Source organism: Palaemon carinicauda, chromosome 38 (genome assembly GCF_036898095.1).
Source record: "Palaemon carinicauda isolate YSFRI2023 chromosome 38, ASM3689809v2, whole genome shotgun sequence".
Taxonomy (NCBI): Eukaryota; Metazoa; Arthropoda; class Malacostraca; order Decapoda; family Palaemonidae; genus Palaemon; species Palaemon carinicauda.
Genome location: NC_090762.1, coordinates 9,302,236 through 9,320,243, shown reverse-complemented (window position 1 = coordinate 9,320,243; position 18,008 = coordinate 9,302,236). Strand labels below are relative to the sequence as shown.

Sequence of the window (18,008 nt, the reverse complement as noted above, 5' to 3'; positions counted from 1 at the left end):
TGAAATGTTTGCAAGTCAAATTTTGGCATAGGGTAGGCCTAACCTCAATTTCATGCCTATAGTCAGGTTTCACATGAAATGGATATCAGGTTATTACAAATGTTTTGTTTACTGTATTCAATGATAAAACACTGTTTTATTACAGTATTCCTATATCTTATTTTCACTTAGATTTTTGTTTGTACTGTATCTCCAAATTGTAAGTCGAGGACCTTCTGTACATATTAAGAATAACTAACTGTGCAATTCAGATTTTGTACAAAATCTAATGACTGAGCACTTGGCCTCCTGTCTCAGTTTGAGTAAAAGCGCCTTTACACAGCAAAATTTTACCCGAGCAGGGCTTTTGTCAACTGGATGTCTGAAAAGTCCATTTCACAGAGTAAAATCTAAATTGATTTCGCACAATAGTATCAGTGTTGCGTGTAATAATATTTTGCCGAACGAAACTGGATATAGAAACCTAAAATGAATAACTTTCAATTTATAAAAAGGAGCTACTTTTCATTGAGCCTAAAATAAAATCTCAAAAAATAACATACATATGAATGTAGAGCCTCACAACTGGCAGTAGCATTTTGTCTGAAATATAAAAGCTGATCGCTTTCCATGTCAGTTTTCGTCTCAAAAGTTAGATGTTAAGGCTTTAAAGAAGAAACTGAAACCTTGTTTTCTAAAAAGCACTATGCAATGTGAAATGCTGAATGCCTTGGAATGTATACAATAAAATGACTGTGAAGGTCCTGTAGAGTAGGATTCCCCTGCAGTATAAGACTAGAAAAGCAGCCCTTAAAATAAGTAAAAATGAACAACAAAGCACATGGGTAAATATTTACAAAGTCATTACCTGAACAGAAAATATAAAGCAATAGCCGAGATAGATTGAGGGGGTACCTTTAATAACTTAGGTGCCAGAACCCTAGGCTGAGGTTGTTTGTACTCTTTTTATCTTTTTCGGCTAGAAATCCTTAGAATTTGGGAGGGGAAAGGCTCACCAAGAGAGAGTGCAACGTGGAGAAATCATAATTTCCAAGTAATTTGTACAGCCAACTCAATACATCCAATTCCTGAAACAAAAGAGGCCCAATGTTTTTCTAGGGGAAAGAGGACTCCCTTGCCCCTGCGTTTGTCCTAATGTTAAAGGTAAACGGAATCAGAAAGAAGAGTGACAGGGTCAAAGAAGATAATTGAGCTCTCTTTAACTTGGAGGAAGACCCCGAAGGCAAAGAATCGCTTTTGCACTTCTGTTACACCCTGCCGTACCTCTACCACTGGTAAGATAGCTACTCCTAATACATATTACAAGGTGGGGATTGTGTATATGCAGCAATGGGGATCAACCTCAACTGCATTCATGAAAACACAGGTCTTCTACATTACCAAATACAAACAAACACAATTACACTTGAAAGTCAAACATGCTGGAAAAAGAAAAAAACAAGAATTAGAAAAATTCTCAATATTTCCAGTCTGAGAGACTGTCTCAGTTTCCACTGATGGGTGACCTGTGTTTTAACACCTCTTTTCAAGTTTTTACTTGACGTATTCCTGCTTTGCTGTTATTCTTCTATGAAAAGGATGACTGTTTGTATTTGTGTAGAAACAAAATAAATCATCTAATCAACATACAGTACTGTACTCTGACAGCAATATGTATAACAGTATTGATAAGATTAATTCCCAAAAGCACTGAATTCTTTTTTCCCCTATATTGAAACCTACCAATATTTAGTATACACATGGTTACATTATGTTGTTTAAAGGTCTAGTTTACCTAATGGGTCGACGTATATACACTTAGTGCCAATGTAGGTACACTAGGTCCTCTACTTATAAACTTATTTGGCTCCAAGAAGCAGTTAGTCAGTTGAAATGTTTGCAAGTCAAAATTTGGCATAGGGTAGGCCTAACCTCAATTTCATGTGTATAGTCGGGTTTCATGTGAAATGGATGTCAAATTATTACAAATGTTTTGTTTACTGTATTCAGTGATAAAATATTGTTTCATTACAGTATTTCTTTATCTTATTTTCGCTTGGATTTTTGTTCGTACTGTATCTCCAAATTGTAAGTCGAGGACCTTCTGTACATATTCAGAGTAACTAACTGTGCAATTCAGAACTTGTACAAAGTCTAATGGCTGAGCACTTGGCCTCCTGTCTCGGTTTGAGTAAAAGCGCCTTTACACAGCAAAATTTTACCCGAGCAGGGCTTTTGTCAACTAGATGTCTGAAAAGTCCATTTCTGAGAGTAAAATCTATTCTGATTTCACACAATAGTATCAGTATTGCGTGCAATAATATTTTACCGAAGGAAACTGGATATAGAAACCTATAATGAATAACTTTCAATTTAAAACATGGAGCTACTTTTCAATGAGCCTAAAATAAAATCCAAAAAAAAAACATATTTATGAATGTAAAGCCTCACAACTGGTAGTAGCATTCTGTCTGAAATATAAAAGCTGATCGCTTTCCATGTCTTGGTTTGCGTCTCAAAAGGAAGATGTTAAGGCTTTAAAGAGGAAACTGAAGACTTGTTTGCTAAATGTTTCGATTATGTGGATTTGACAATAAACAAGCCCTATGCAATGTGAAATGCTGAATGCCTTTGAATGTATACAATAAAAGGACTGTGAAGGTCCTGTAGAGTAAATTCCCCTGCAGCATAGGACTAGAAAAGCAGCCCTTAAAATAAGTAAAAATAAACAACACAGCACATGGGTAAATATTTACAAAGTCATTACCTGAACAAAAATATAAAGCAACAGCCGAGATAGATTGAGGGGGTACCTTTAAAACCTTAGGTGCCAGAACCCTAGGCTGAGGTGGTTTGGTTAATTTGTACTCTTATTATCTTTTTCGGCTAGGAATCCTTAGAATTTGGGAGGGGAAAGGCTCACCAAGAGAGAGTGCAACGTGGAGAAATCACAATTTCTAAGTAATTTGTATTTTTTGGTAGCAATACAAACTCGAGACTTGAAATGTGATTTCCAAAATAATGAATTGGCCACATCTCTTCTAAAAACAAAGAAATTCTATCGATATTAAGGTAGGAAAAAATCGTGTTCCCATATGTAATTTTTTCAATGGTTGACATTGTGCGGTAGCCTAAATAAACTCAAATCAGGAGAAAGACCTTTTAAAAAAAAAACTACAAGCCTCATTTACAACTCATAAATCAAACCAAAATCCTAAAACACCGACATAGGTGAAATCGGCATTATTGACTGGATATTCACTTCCAGCAATTTCGAGCCGCTTCACCAAGGTCGGGTATCAACTGCAAGGAATTTTGAGCTATTTACATACCTTGAAGCATAAAAGAAACAAATTAAAGCATAATACTTACTTGCTATTGATGTCTGACAGTTTCCTCTTTCAAATATCACAAGTCTTTAATATTATCGCTTTTCTCAAATAGTATAATAAGGGAACTTGACGAGTGTTCACTACCAGTGTTTGCGGATAGCTGAACTGACCGACTGAGCGCTCTTCAGCACCAGGTTTCCCTAGCGGCTGATTCGACACACGCCGAAACCTTTCTGGAACAATCGAGGGCTTTACCTATACTGGACACGTATTTGTTATTAAAATAATGCATTTATCAGCATTCATTCCATTAAATAACTCGAATTAATGGGCTTCCCGTTAAAAATAGGACAAAGGAAGATTCTTCAACAGAGTGCGGAATAGTCTTCCTTCCACATGCGTACGTCATTCGTAGCGAGCCAAATCAAGCCTTGTGTCCCGTGACCTTAAGAGCTGTTCTCCAATGCTTCGACGTCGTTGACTTCTTCTTCCCATGATTTACATTACGTCACCTCATCCTAAACAGTACACAAAATGGTCGCTAACGATTATTGTAAAAAATCTTGATTTTATACATAAGACACGTTTTTCTGGCAAAATAATTGGTGCTCCACATTAATTTCGAAATAACTTACTATGGTTTGATTCCCAAATTAAATTCGATGTACTTGCCTTGAACATGGCATTTCTTCGTGTAGACGAAAAACAACATAGAAAATGCAATTCTTGTGTAATAATGGATAACTTATATATTTGGTAAGGGGTTGGGGTCAGTATTAAAGTCATTATATATGATACTGTGGACGAGGCAGCGAGAATCTATTACATCGTACGATTTGTTGAACAACATTTACAAATAAGCGAGTGTAAATAAGAAAAGCTCCTACAAGACGCTTTGTTCGAAAACGGGAACCAAGTCAACTGAATCGATTACTTAGTGCGACTCAGTAAATTATACAAATGGGAAATTATGAGTTCTTACAGGATACTTTGCGCGAAAACAGACCTGGTTAAGCAACTACACGTTAAACACCATGGGAGATTAGCTAAAATATATCTATACTGCAAGAAAATTGTTTAAAATATTATTATTATTATCATTATCATTATCATTATTATTATTATTACTTGCTAAGCTACAACCCTAGTTGTAAAAGCAGGATGCTATAGGCCCAGGGGCTCCAACAGGGAAAATAGCCCAATGAGGAAAGGAAACAAGGAAAAATGAAAATATTTTAGGAAAAATAACATTAAAATAAACATTTCCTACATAACCTATAAAACTTCAACAAAACAAGGGAAAGAGAAATAAGATAGAATAGTGCACCCGTGTGTACCCTCAAACAAGAGAATTATTATCATCATTATTATTACTAGCCACCCTACAACCCTAGTTGCAAAAGCAGGATGCTATAGGCCCAGGGGCTCCAACAGGGAAAATAGTCCAATGAGGAAAGGAAACAAGGTAAAATTAAAATATTTTAGGAAAAATAACAACATTAAAATAAACATTTCCTATATAACCTATACAACTCCAACAAAACAAGGGAAAGAGAAATAAGATAGAATAGTGCGCCCGTGTGTACCCTGAAGCAAGAGAATTATTATTATTATTATTATTACTAGCCAACCTACAACCCTAGTTGGAAAAGCAAGATGCTACGCCCAAGGGCTCCAACAAGGAAAAATGGCACAGTGAGGGAAACAAACAAGTTAATAAATAAACGATATAAGTAAAGAAAAATTAAAATAAAATATTTAAAACAAAACATTAAAACAGATAATTTATATATAACCATAAAAAGACTTATGTCAGCCTGTTCAACATAAAAACATTTGCTGCAACTTTGAACTTTTGAAGTTCTACTGATTCAACTATCTGATTAGCGAGATAATTCCATAACTTGGTCACAGCTGGAATAAAACTTCTAGAATACTGTATAGTATTGAGCCTCATGATGGAGAAGGCCCGACTATTAGAAATAACTGCATGGAACTGTCCAGGAAGATCTGAATGCAAAGGATGGTCAGAATTATATATATATAAAAAAAAAATCTTATGCACCATGCATAGTAAACTAATTGAACGACGGTGCCAAATATTAATATTTAGATCATGAATAAGAAATTTAATAGACCGTAAGTTTCTGTCCAACAAATTAAGATGAGAATCAGCAGCTGAAGACCAGACAGAACAATACTCGAAATAAGGTAGAATGAAAGCATTAAAACACTTAAAAGACTTCCAGATTAAGCCAATTTTTTGTGAAATTCAAGAAGACATAGACCTAATTATGTGTTTCTCAAAAGTAAATTTGCTGTCGAGAATCACACCTAAAATTTTCAAAGTTATACAAAGTTGAAGAAACATTATCAATGCTGAGATCCGGATGATGAGCCACTGTTCTTGACCTACTTATAGTCGTACTTTGAGTTTTTATTATTATGATCATTTGCTAAGTTACAACCCTAGTTGGAAAAGCAGCATGCTATAAGCCCAGGGGCTCCAACAGGGAAAATAGCTCAGTGAGAAAAAGGAAACAAGGGAAAATAAAATTTTAAGAACAATAACATTAAAAAAATATTTCCTAAATAAAATATAAAAACTTTAACAAAAACAATAGGGAGAGAAATTAGATAGTGTGTCTGAGTGTACCCTCAAGCAAGAGAACTTTAACCCAAGACAGTGGAAGGCCATGGTACAGAGGCTATGGCACTACCCAAGACTAGAGAACAATGGTTTGATTTTGGAATGTCCTCCTAGAAGAGCTGCTTACCATAGCTAAAGAGTCTCTTCTACCCTTACCAAGAGGAAAGTGGCCACTGAACAGTTACAGTGCAGTAGTTAACCCCTTGAGAGAAGAATTGGGTAATCTCAGTGTTGTCAGGAGTATGCGGACAGAGGGAAATATGTAAAAAATAGTCCAGACTATTTGGTGTATGTGTAGGTAAGGGGAAAATGAACCGTAACCAGAGAGAATGATCCAATATAATACTGTCTGGCCAGTTAAAGACCCCATAAATCTCTAGCGTGAGCGTGGATGTGTTTAAAGCGGGGTTTACACGGGCGAGCAGCTCGTCGAGCCTGGTTCGGCAACCCTGTGTTTGAATTGATGTTCGAGCGTGTAAACGGGCTATTTGGTTGTCGAGCGCGTTCGTCGAATGGCTCGATGAAAGTCAGACTCATCTTGACTTTTGTGGGAGGAGTTACATTGTTTGACGAACGGTGTGAACGTGTGTCGAGCATCGAACCTCAGTTGTTATTCAAACCTGCTAGAGGAAAGATCATCAAAGAAATGAATAATTGCTGCCATTAATGAAAGCAAGAATGAGAAGGAAGTCGTACTTGTTTCATACATGCATATCGGGCTCATCCAGCTTTATGGAAAGTTAAATCAAAAGACTATTCCAATAAAGTAGCCAGAAACAAAGGAATAGCGGACACAGTCTTTCATGTGGAGTTATGGCCTTCCTCATAGTTGTATCTTCATAAGTAATAAAAGGGCTGACACGATTCAGTAGACCAATGTACGTGTCTTCATCCATACGCAAATAATTGCCCTAGTCATCTGGCTCTAATTTTAAAGCAACAAGCAAGTTGGTGTGTGAAAATTTCTCTCTTTTTAGTAGCCAATCCTTCGTCCACTTTCTTTTTTTTTCCTTCTTAGTGCCACTGCTAAAGCAATGGCTATCAAATTGTCCTGGTCAAGAGACATGTTAACGTTGTTCTAGCACGAGGCACACTGAGGCTCGATGTACTGTCTTAAAGCTCTTCGAGCCGTTCTACAAGTAGGTTCGACAACCGGGCTCGGCGAGCTGTTCGGCCGTGTAAACCCGCCTTAAGAATAAGCTTGATAAATACCTAAGATGCATCCCAGACCATCCAAGACTGGAAGATGCATTAGCAACTCTCTGGTGGTTATACGAGGTGCCTCACACTGAGGGACCTGGGGGGAACCCAAACATAGAATAAGGTAAGCGGTAGTATCTCAACGGGTGGCTGCCCCTACCATTCAACTATTTGTCAATCCAGAAGGGACAGAGGTAGGAGAGGAGCCAAGGGTTGTTAGGACCAGCAGTCTTCTACTCAGACTACCATGAGTAGGGGGATGCCTAGTAGGCCAATAAGCAAATTGTAAGCAACACAGCACAACGACTGAAAAGTACGGGTACCGGGTTCTGTTCATTGGAACCCCCTTCCTCTCACTCATATACTGAAGACTTTTATGCCTTACTCCTGAACTCGTCGAAACACCTTGCCCTCCATCTAGGAATATAGATGATGTTTGACGAGGATGCACTACAGATCATGCGGAGCAGTTCTCCAGGCTTTTACAGCTGTCACTTTCTAATGAAAAAGGCACATGGGGGATGGAGACCAGTCACTGACCTATCCCCTTTGAACAGGTTTGTCTTGGATGACCCCATTCAAGTAAGCAACGGCAAACACCATACAATGAACGACTTTGCACTGATACTTGGATTTGAAGGATACATACTTTTAAATCTAAGTTCATCAATCCAGCAGGAAGTTCATTTGCTTCATCTTCAGGAGGATAGTCTTCCAATTCAGAGTCCTGTACTTTAGACTGTCGACTTTTCTTCAAGTGTTCACACAGATCTTCGCACGTTTCAGCTTGAGCTCATACCAACAGCATTCGTCTGATAAGATCCCTTGGTGACTAGCTGATACCGTCCTCCTCTGAGATCAGCTTCTCCAGCACAGAGACAGACTTCTCACAATTTCTCTCAATCTGAGCTTCGTAATAAATCTGAAGTCCAGCCTCAAGCCCAAGGAGAGAATGCAGTACATACCTAGGGATGCTGGTGTATACAAAGAAGCTCGTTCCTTCGGCATGTCAGATCAGCACTCAGAAACTTGTCCCATTTTGGCAATGGCAAAAGTTGCTCTGACACCACTTGTCCATGAAGAAGCTTGTGCCTTATGGGAGACTACATTAGCATTCTTTTCAACATGTGTACTGTACTGTACATAGCTCTTTACAGGACAAAAAGCACCTTGTTTTAGATTAGTTGCAACATTAGGCTAGGATAGTAGGTAATGTGTGTGCCCTTTTTCCTTCTTTCCTTTCTTTCTCCTGGGGTGAAGCTGCTGTCCCAATATTACCTGGATCAGACATTGACACAGGTAAGCTTTCACATCGTGCAATGTTCTATAATGGTATAGAAGTATTTTCCCCACCATCCTTTATGAGGGGGAGGATGGTTTGTATGTAGAATCCATTATCTATATCAGCCCAACATTGAAAAGATACCCTAACAGGAACATAAGGTTCTTTCATGACCTTTTTTATGTTATCTTGCATCAGTTTCAACGTTGAATCATTTTGATAAAGATTACTAATTCTGTTTATAAAATTAGTAAATACTGTACATACATTCACTATAAAAATATTAGAAGTATACTGTACTGTACATAGCATAAACAGAAAATAATAGAATTACTCCATATACTTGTATATTGAGGAAAACATGGGCTGAGACTTTGAAAACCTTGTTTTAATCCTCTTGACGGCATACAGTACAAGATATACAGGACAATTAAGCACTGCGTTCTTTTCCAGAGTACACTGCAATAACATAGACCATTTATCTTTCGAGCCATTGCACCGTCGATGCGACCGTTTCAAAATGATCGAAGAATTCATGAGGAGCCTCTTCTGTGAACCTTGGAATTAACCTCTGGGCATTCGTCACATTAAACACGGGATTGTGCATAGCAGGGGTCGCCTCTGTCTGCGTTGCTGACTGTGTACGAGCCTGTCATGCTATTTCCCTTGCCTCTTCCTTCTCTTTTTCTTCCATTTTCCTTGCATATCTTGTGACTTCCCTCTCTACTTCTTCTCGTCTTGCCTCCATTTCCTTACCCGTCGTGCTTCTTCTCGTCTTGCTTCCATTTCCCTCGTAGTCATGCTTCTTCTGCCTGTCTTTCTTCCCATTTAGCTTCCATTTCCTTCGCATGTCGTTCTCCTTCTATCTCTTTTTCTTCCTCTCTTGCCATCATCTTCAACTTAATCAAATTCTCTTCTGCTGCAATTCGTCAAATTTTAGCCTCTATATCCCTTTCTGCTTTCATGCCTTCATTTTGTGGGTCAACAATTCCTTTACTCATAATACCTGGCCCCATACTTCTGAGGAAGAGTTGGTTGTAGTTGATGAATGTATTAATATTTATTTTTGCCTCCTAGTAAGTTTATGGTAATGTCTTTTAATTGTCATGAACCAATTTTGGAAGTCTGCAGCCTCAAACCTTGGCAAATAAAATCATTTCTATAATCATTTATTGTGGCAACTAAGAGTTACTACTGATGTAGGTTCCTAGATGAAGTAAAAGTGGAGTATGAAGATGTGGTACTGAAGGGCCTCATCTTGGAGACTTACGGGATTTAACTCTAAATGATTATAGAAATTATTTTATTTGCCAAGGTTTGAGGCTCCAGACTTCCAAAATTGGTTCATGATAATCAAAAGACATTACCGTGTACGTCTTTTTCATGAGTGGTTGGATGACTAGTGGTGATCCTAGGTACCGAATGATGTTCGACAGAGACCGCTGCTGCTGGTATCCAGACGGCTGATGATGAAGAGGATAGGAATGATGCAATTCTCTTCATTTGTGTCTTAGACAATATACGAGTTTTTGACATCCTCATCAAGTTTTCTGATCCTCTCAATTATGAAACAGAATAGCTATTAGATGGTTAACACCATTTGTTCTTCAATCCTTCCCGAGCAAGCTCGAAGATTATTCCAGCAAAGCCTGTGATGCAAACAAAGGCATAACCATTACTGCATTTGGTACCTTTATATTCTACGTTGGAATTACTGGCAAGTAATTATCAGCTAGTTTTTAAACATCTGGCAAAATGTCTAAACAGGTTTGCTGAAGGTAACATCTCTTCCCTAAATTGCAATTTGGCTTTCATAAAGACCTTGGAGCATGTGATGCTATTCTTACAATCTCCAATGCTGTACAGAAATCTCTTGATTGTAGTCCGGAAGTTTGTATGATTAGCCTGGATTATAGTGCAGCCTTTGACGGTGTTAATCCTGTGACCCTTGCTTTCACACTCAAACAATTGGATGAGGATAGGTCTTTTCTTGGCCTAATTATTGAATTTCTAAGTAATAGATTGCAAAGAGTTGTCATTGAAGGGCACCATAGTACAACATATACATGGCATAGTTTGGCCTAGAAAATAAGCTCGTTGCATATGCAGATGATGCTTTTTCTCTGCATCAATTTCATCTCCTAAATGTAGATCTGAGATTGCTGAATTCCTTAATAAAGATCTATTGAAAATTAGTGCATGGTGCAAATTATTGGGTATGAAGTTGAACTGTAACAAACTCAAAAGAACAATTGTATGTAGGTCGAGGACAGTGACTTATTAACATCCGGATCTCAGCATTGGTAGTGTTCAACTCTGTATGACTCAAAATTTTAGATGCAATTCTTGATAGAAAATTTACTTTTGAGAAACACATCCAGTCTCTCTTCATCAATTGCATAAAAAATTGGCTAATTGAGTGTCTTTTTAAGATTTTTGGTGATCAATCTAGTCTGAAGGGGCTTCAATTCTTTCATTCTGCCTTGTTTAGAGTATTGTTCTATCTGGTTTTCAGCTGCTGAATATCTTATTTTGTTGGACAGGAGCTTCCAGTCTATTAAATTTCTTATTCCTGCTCTACACAATCTTTGGTATCATCATTCAATAAGTATACATGGGTAAGAGTGGCAAATGGAAGAGTAGTAGAAAGGGCATTAATGGATTATGTGTTAATAACTAAAAGAATGTTTGGAAGATTGAAAGACGTGCACGTGTTAAGGGGTATGGCTAACGGTATGTCTGATCATTTTTTGGTGGAAGGAAAATTAGTTGTAGCAAAAGAGTGGGGGAATAGAGTAGGTGAATGTAAAAGGGAGCTAGTGAGGGTTGAAGAGCTAATAAAACCGGGGGTAAAAAGTAAATATCAGGAAAGGTTGAAAATGACATATGACGAAGTGAAAGTAAGAGAAACTGGCAATTTAGAGGAGGAGTGGAAGTTAGTAAAAGAAAATTTTGTTGGGATTGCAAGTGATGTGTGTGGCAAGAAGGTGGTTGGAGGCAGCATGAGGAAGGGCAGTGAATGGTGGAATGAAGGAGTGAAGGTAAAAGTGGAAGAGAAAAAGAGGGCTTTTGAAGAATGGCTGCAGAGTAATAGTATAGAGAAGTATGAAAAATATAAAGAGAAAAAATGTGGAAGTAAAGCGCAAGGTACGTGAGGCAAAGAGGGCAGCTGACCTGAGGTGGGGTCAGGGATTGGGTCATTCATATGAAGAGAATAAGAAGAAGTTTTGGAAAGAAGTGAAGAGAGTAAGGAAGGCTGGCTCAAGAATTGAAGAGACAGTGAAAGATGGAAATGGAAGGTTGTTAAAAGGAGAGGAGGCAAGGAAAAGATGGGCAGAATATTTTGGAAGTTTACTGAATGTTGAGGATAATAGGGAGGCACATATAATTGCTGTTGCAGGTGTTGAGGTGCCAGTGATGGGAGATGAGAATGAGAGAGAGATTACAATAGATGAAGTGAGGAGAGCACTAGATGAAACGAGAGTAGGAAAAGCGTCTGGTATGGATGGTGTGAGAGCCGAGATGTTGAAGGAAGGGGGTGTGACTGTACTTGAATGGTTGGTGAGATTGTTCAATATGTGTTTTGTGTTGTCAATGGTACCAGTAGATTGGGTTTGTGCATGTATTGTACCACTATATAAGGGTAAGGGAGATGTGCATGAGTGTTGTAATTCAAGAGGTATTAGTTTGTTAAGCGTAGTTGGAAAAGTGTATGGTAGAGTAATGATTAATAGGATCAAGGATAAAACAGAGAATGCAATCTTAGAAGTACAGGGTGGTTTTAGAAGAGGTAGGGGTTGTATGAATCAGATTTTTACAGTAAGGCAGATATGCGAGAAATATTTAGCAAAAGGTAAGGAGGTGTATGTTGCCTTTATGGATCTGGAGAAAGCGTATGATAGAGTTGATAGGGAAGCAATGTGGAATGTGATGAGGTTATATGGAGTTGGTGGAAGGTTGTTGCAAGCAGTGAAAAGTTTCTACAAAGGTAGTAAAGCATGTGTTAGGATAGGAAATAAAGTGAGTGATTGGTTTCCGGTGAGAGTGGGGCTGAGACAGGGATGTGTGATGTCGCCATGGCTGTTTAACTTGTATGTTGATGGAGTGGTGAGAGAGGTGAATGCTCGAGTGCTTGGACGAGGATTAAAACTGGTAGACGAGAATGACCACGAATGGGAGGTAAATCGGTTGTTGTTTGCGGATGATACTGTACTGGTTGCAGACACAGAAGAGAAGCTTGGCCGATTAGTGACAGAATTTGGAAGAGTGTGTGAGAGAAGGAAGTTGAGAGTTAATGTGGGTAAGAGTAAGGTTATGAGATGTACGAAAAGGGAAGGTGGTGCAAGGTTGAATGTCATGTTGAATGGAGAGTTACTTGAGGAGGTGGATCAGTTTAAGTACTTGAGGTCTGTTGTTGCAGCAAATGGGGGAGTGGAAGCAGATGTACGTCAGGGAGTGAATGAAGGTTGCAAAGTGTTGGGGGCAGTTAAGGGAGTAGTAAAAAATAGAGGGTTGGGCATGAATGTAAAGAGAGTTCTATATGAGAAAGTGATTGTACCAACTGTGATGTATGGATCGGAGTTGTGGGGAATGAAAGCGATGGAGAGACAGAAATTGAATGTGTTTGAGATGAAGTGTCTAAGGAGTATGGCTGGTGTATCTCGAGTAGATAGGGTTAGAAACGAAGTGGTGAGAGTGAGAACGGGTGTAAGAAATGAGTTAGCAGCTAGAGTGGATATGAATGTGTTGAGGTGGTTTGGCCATGTTGAGAGAATGGAAAATGGCTGTCTGCTAAAGAAGGTGATGAATGCAAGAGTGGATGGGAGAAGTACAAGAAGAAGGCCAAGGTTTGGGTGGATGGATGAAGTGAAGGAAGCTCTGGGTGATAGGAGGATAGATGTGAGAGAGGCAAGAGAGCATGCTAGAAATAGGAATGAATGGCGAGCGATTGTGACGCAGTTCCGGTAGGCCCTGCTGCTTCCTCCGATGCCTTAGATGACCGCGGAGGTAGCAGCAGTAGGGGATTCAGCATTATGAAGCTTCATCTGTGGTGGATAATGTGGGAGGGTGGGCTGTGGCACCCTAGCAGTACCAGCTGAACTCGGTTGAGTACCTTGTTAGGCTGGGAGGAACGTAGAGAGTAGAGGTCCCCTTTTTTTCTTTTGTTTAATTTGTTGATGTCGGCTACCCCCCAAAATTGGGGGAAGTGCCTTGGTATATGTATGTATGTATCATCATTCAGGTAGATTTTTATGCCTGTTGCATATTTTTTTTTCATGAATCTGACCATACTTTGCATTCATATCTTCCAGGACAATACCATCCTTGTAAAATAATCTTCCTAATCACGTAGATGAATTAGTGGAACTTAAAAAGTTCACACTCGAGCAAATGGAATGTTGAGCAGACTGACAAGTCTTTCTATAGTGTAGTTTATATAGCCCAGCGGCATAGTAAGAAATATGAAACCAATTGTTCAAATTGTTCTAAAAGCACCAAAATTGGCACACATGTGGATTAATACATTCTGAACAATTTTGGATATGGAGGCATTCAAGATTCTCCCCGTAGCACATTTGGCGGCCATTTTTCAAAATGGCCGCTATTTACCGTTAGCGTCATTGAATATGTACCATAATTTGTCTTTTTGTGGATGCTAAAGGTGATAAGTGTGCTAGAGGTGATAAGTATTGTACAATTACACATACTTCAGTGCTTACCAAATAATTTGGCTACCATTTCACAAGAAAATGAATTTTACTTTGCAGCGGCAGCGTTGGTGGCAGTGACGGCGGCTGCAGTAATAGTATAGTGTTGATAGTCATGGTGCTTGTAGTAGTAACTTGTGGTAACATGGTGGTGTTTTGTGTCTTTGCAGGTGAGGCAGCAGCAGCACCACCTGACATCAGAGACGCGTTGTTCCAGACTGCAGCCATGGCAAAGAAGTTCCAACTGGTCGATACTTTTGAGCAACGTACTCCCACAACACCTCCTGAGACAAACTGGAAGCTGTGTCTTGTATGTCAAGAGGAGACAACAGAGTCACTTGTCTGCCCAGTACTGTCTAAACGCCGAGACCCTGGGAGTGGATACACGACAATGGCTGCAAACTTGGTAAAATTTGATGAACTCGGAGAACTGCCAAGAACTGTTCAGTTACAGAGACTAGATAAAGGACAAGGTGTTGAGGCGACAATGGTTGCCCACCAGGCCAAGTGGCATAAAACATGTATGCTCAAATACAATAACACAATGCTACGAAGAGCAGAGAAGAGACGCATCGCAAGCAGCTCAGCATTTGATAGTACTGACAATGTCCAGGCCAAGCGCGCCAGAACACACTCTTCAGAAGCCACTACCAGCGGCACCTCCTGCTTTTTCTGTGGAAAGTCTGGCACAGAGACCCTACATGAAGTAACAACCTTCCAGGTGGACACACGCGTACGGAAGTGTGCAGCGCAAGTTGGGGACAATGAACTCATAGCCAGGCTCAGCATGGGTGATATGGTGGCTCTGGAGGCCAAGTACCATTCCAAGTGTTTGTTGGCTCTTTACTATCGTGCAAAGACCACTGTAGAAGCCGAGCAGAAAACTGACCATGAAGGTGTAATGTCAAGAATCGTACTGGCTGAACTGGTCCTGTATATCGAGGAAACCCACCTAGAAGAGGGCACCACCCCAGTCTTCAGACTCGCAGAACTTGTAAAGCTATACACAACAAGAATGGAACAGCTCGGGGTTGTTTTGTGCCAGAAAGTTAATAGCACAAGGCTGAAAGAGCGCCTGTTAGCCCAGATACCAGGCCTGAGATCCCACAGCAAAGGCCGAGATGTTTTACTAGCGTTTGATGAAGACATTGGTGAAGCGCTAGGCAAAGCCTGCGAGCAAGACTGTGACACTGAGGCAGTTCACCTTGCGCGTGCTGCACAGATAGTTCGTCGATATATGTTTGAAGACACTTACCAATTCCGTGGATCATTCCCGGGCGGCTGTCAGGAGGACTCTGTGCCAAACGTACTAGTTGCAATGGTAAATATGGTGCTGGATGGCCCCACCATCAAGAATCAAAGCCATTCCTCTTCAACACAAGCAGCTCTTTCCAAGGCTGCAAAAACCGCTGCAAGTGCAAGAACGCTTCACTGCAATGCACTGGTCTATGTTTCTGTGAAGGCGAATGCCAGTAGATTGGGACAGAAAACTTGCTAACCAACATTATGATCTGTAGACATTCATAATTCTGGTGACCAGATTTGAAAAGTTCGGAATCATAATTAACATAGTGTGGCAAAATCTACGTTATTGTATTACATGTATGTACTGCAGGATTACACAAGTACTGTGCCTAGAGACTGGGCTTTTGGTCGACTATATAACTACAATCTGACCATACTGTAAACTTCCCGTACTCTGTGTATTATTTTGACTAGCAATTTTGCCAGCAATTTGAAATAAAAAAGCAACTTGAGCAATTAAAGTGTGTTCCTGAAATCAGGTACTGGTTATTAGAGGTATTATGTCATTGAGTATTGAAATCTTCATCAAATGTCCACTTTTTCCACAAAATGGCGGCCAGTTTGGGGGCCATTTTTGAGAAGATTCATCTAAATATCTGTTAAACATTTATTGATGTTAATTCTGATGTAAAAAAAAAGGGAATTTTGGCCCATCTAGCACCAAACTAACGACACATAATGAAGTCTATGTAATGACGCTAATATTAAATGGCGGCCATTTTGAACAATGGCCGCCATATCTTCCTAAGGGCTAATCTTGAATGCCTCCATATCCAAAAATGTTTAGAATATATTAATCTACATGTGTGCCAATTTTGGTGCTTTTAGACCAATTTGAACAATTGGTCTGCTATGCCGCTGTACTAATATATGAAAGATCTATGTTAAAGTTACTTTTCTTAAAATAATTCATTTTAATTGTTCATCACTTCTCTTGTAGTTTATTTCTTTTCCTCACTGGGCTATTTTTCCTGTTGGAACCCTTGTGCTTGAAGCATTCTGCTTCTCCAACTACTTTTGTAGCTTAGCTTGTAATAATAATAATGACTCATCTTTTAAGATTAAAACAACAAAATACCTAGCACGATTAGTCCAATTTGGCTAGTGTTAACTTCAATGAGAGAGAGAGAGAGAGAGAGAGAGAGAGAGAGAGAGAGAGAGAGAGAGAGAGAGAGAGAGAGAGAGAGAGGTATATTCATATTTCTAAATTATTCAAATGTTTTTATTATATCTAGACACACTGATATTGTTTATTGTTCTATGCAAGCAAAAATCACCGGAGATACAGGCACAAATGAGGAAATAAGGAAGGGTATATTACTGTACAAAGAAAATGGGAAAAAATACAACCACAGAAAACGTATGTAAGGGCAGACTTTCGAAGATTGTAACCTCCCACTATAGTTGTTCAGTTGCAAAACAATATACCCCTTATACAGTACACTACATTATTCATGCATATATACACAGAGAAAACTTGTACATTAATGTATTAATACTATCAATATACTGTTACAGAAATATTAGGACAACCGTTAGACGCTGTTAGAATATATTGTTAATTTATTCTCATTCATTTCCTTATTTCCTTTCCTCACTGGGCTATTTTTCCGTTGGAGCCCTTGGGCTTATAGCATTTTGCTTTTCCAACTAATTTTGTAGCTTGGCTAGTAATAATAATAATAATAATAATAATAATAATAATAATAATAATAATAATAATAATAATAATAATAACTGTAGAATTCTTGCAATGATCAATTTTGGGATTTCAGTAGCCTATCAAAAGTTACAGAGTACTGTACATGTTTAAATGATAAATACAGGTGTAATTCTTAATTCTGTGGAATTTGGGTATCACTATACTGGTATTTGCATAGGTTTAACATTGCAAGCCTACAATTTTAAGGCAACTCTTCCTATATTAGCTAAGCTTATTTGCTTAGATTCACTTTTTTACACTTCACTCATCCCTTGGATGCATTGGTGCAAATGCAAAAGGGATTACTATAACATTACATATCAGTTTAATTAAAAATACAGAGTGCACTTCACAATAGGAAAACTGGCAAACTAAAGAATGTGAATAACATGACAAAGCAAAATTTCAATGGCTTTGTTTCCTCTCAATAAACATGAAGAAACGATATCATCGCCATCTCCTCCTACGCCTATTAAAGCATAAGGCCTCGGTTAAATTTCGCCAATCATCTTTATCCTGAGCTTTTAATTCAATACTCCTCCATTCATCATCTCCTACTAGAAGCTTCATAGTCCTCAACCATGTAAGCCTGGGTCTTCCAACTCTTCTAGTGCCTTGTAGAGTCCTCCTGAGTGTTTGGTGAACTTATCTCTTTTGGGGAGTGCAAAAAGCATGCCCAAACCCTCTCCATCTACCTCACATCATGATCTCGTCCACATATGGCACTTGAGTAATCTCTTATAGTTTAATTTCTAATCCTGTCCTGCAATTTAACTTCCAATATCCTTCTGAGGGCTTTGTTCTCAAATCTACTAAATCTTTTGGAGACTGTTCCATTGTCATATCATGA

At 38.9% G+C, this 18,008-nt stretch overlaps 1 protein-coding gene across 1 annotated transcript in view; it reads right to left on the bottom strand.

Moving 5' to 3' along the window:
- LOC137630048 (probable ATP-dependent RNA helicase ddx17) overlaps positions 1 to 18,008 on the bottom strand; it is a 122,153-nt gene that overhangs the window by 21,901 nt on the left and 82,244 nt on the right. The gene's annotated exons all lie outside the window — the stretch shown is intronic.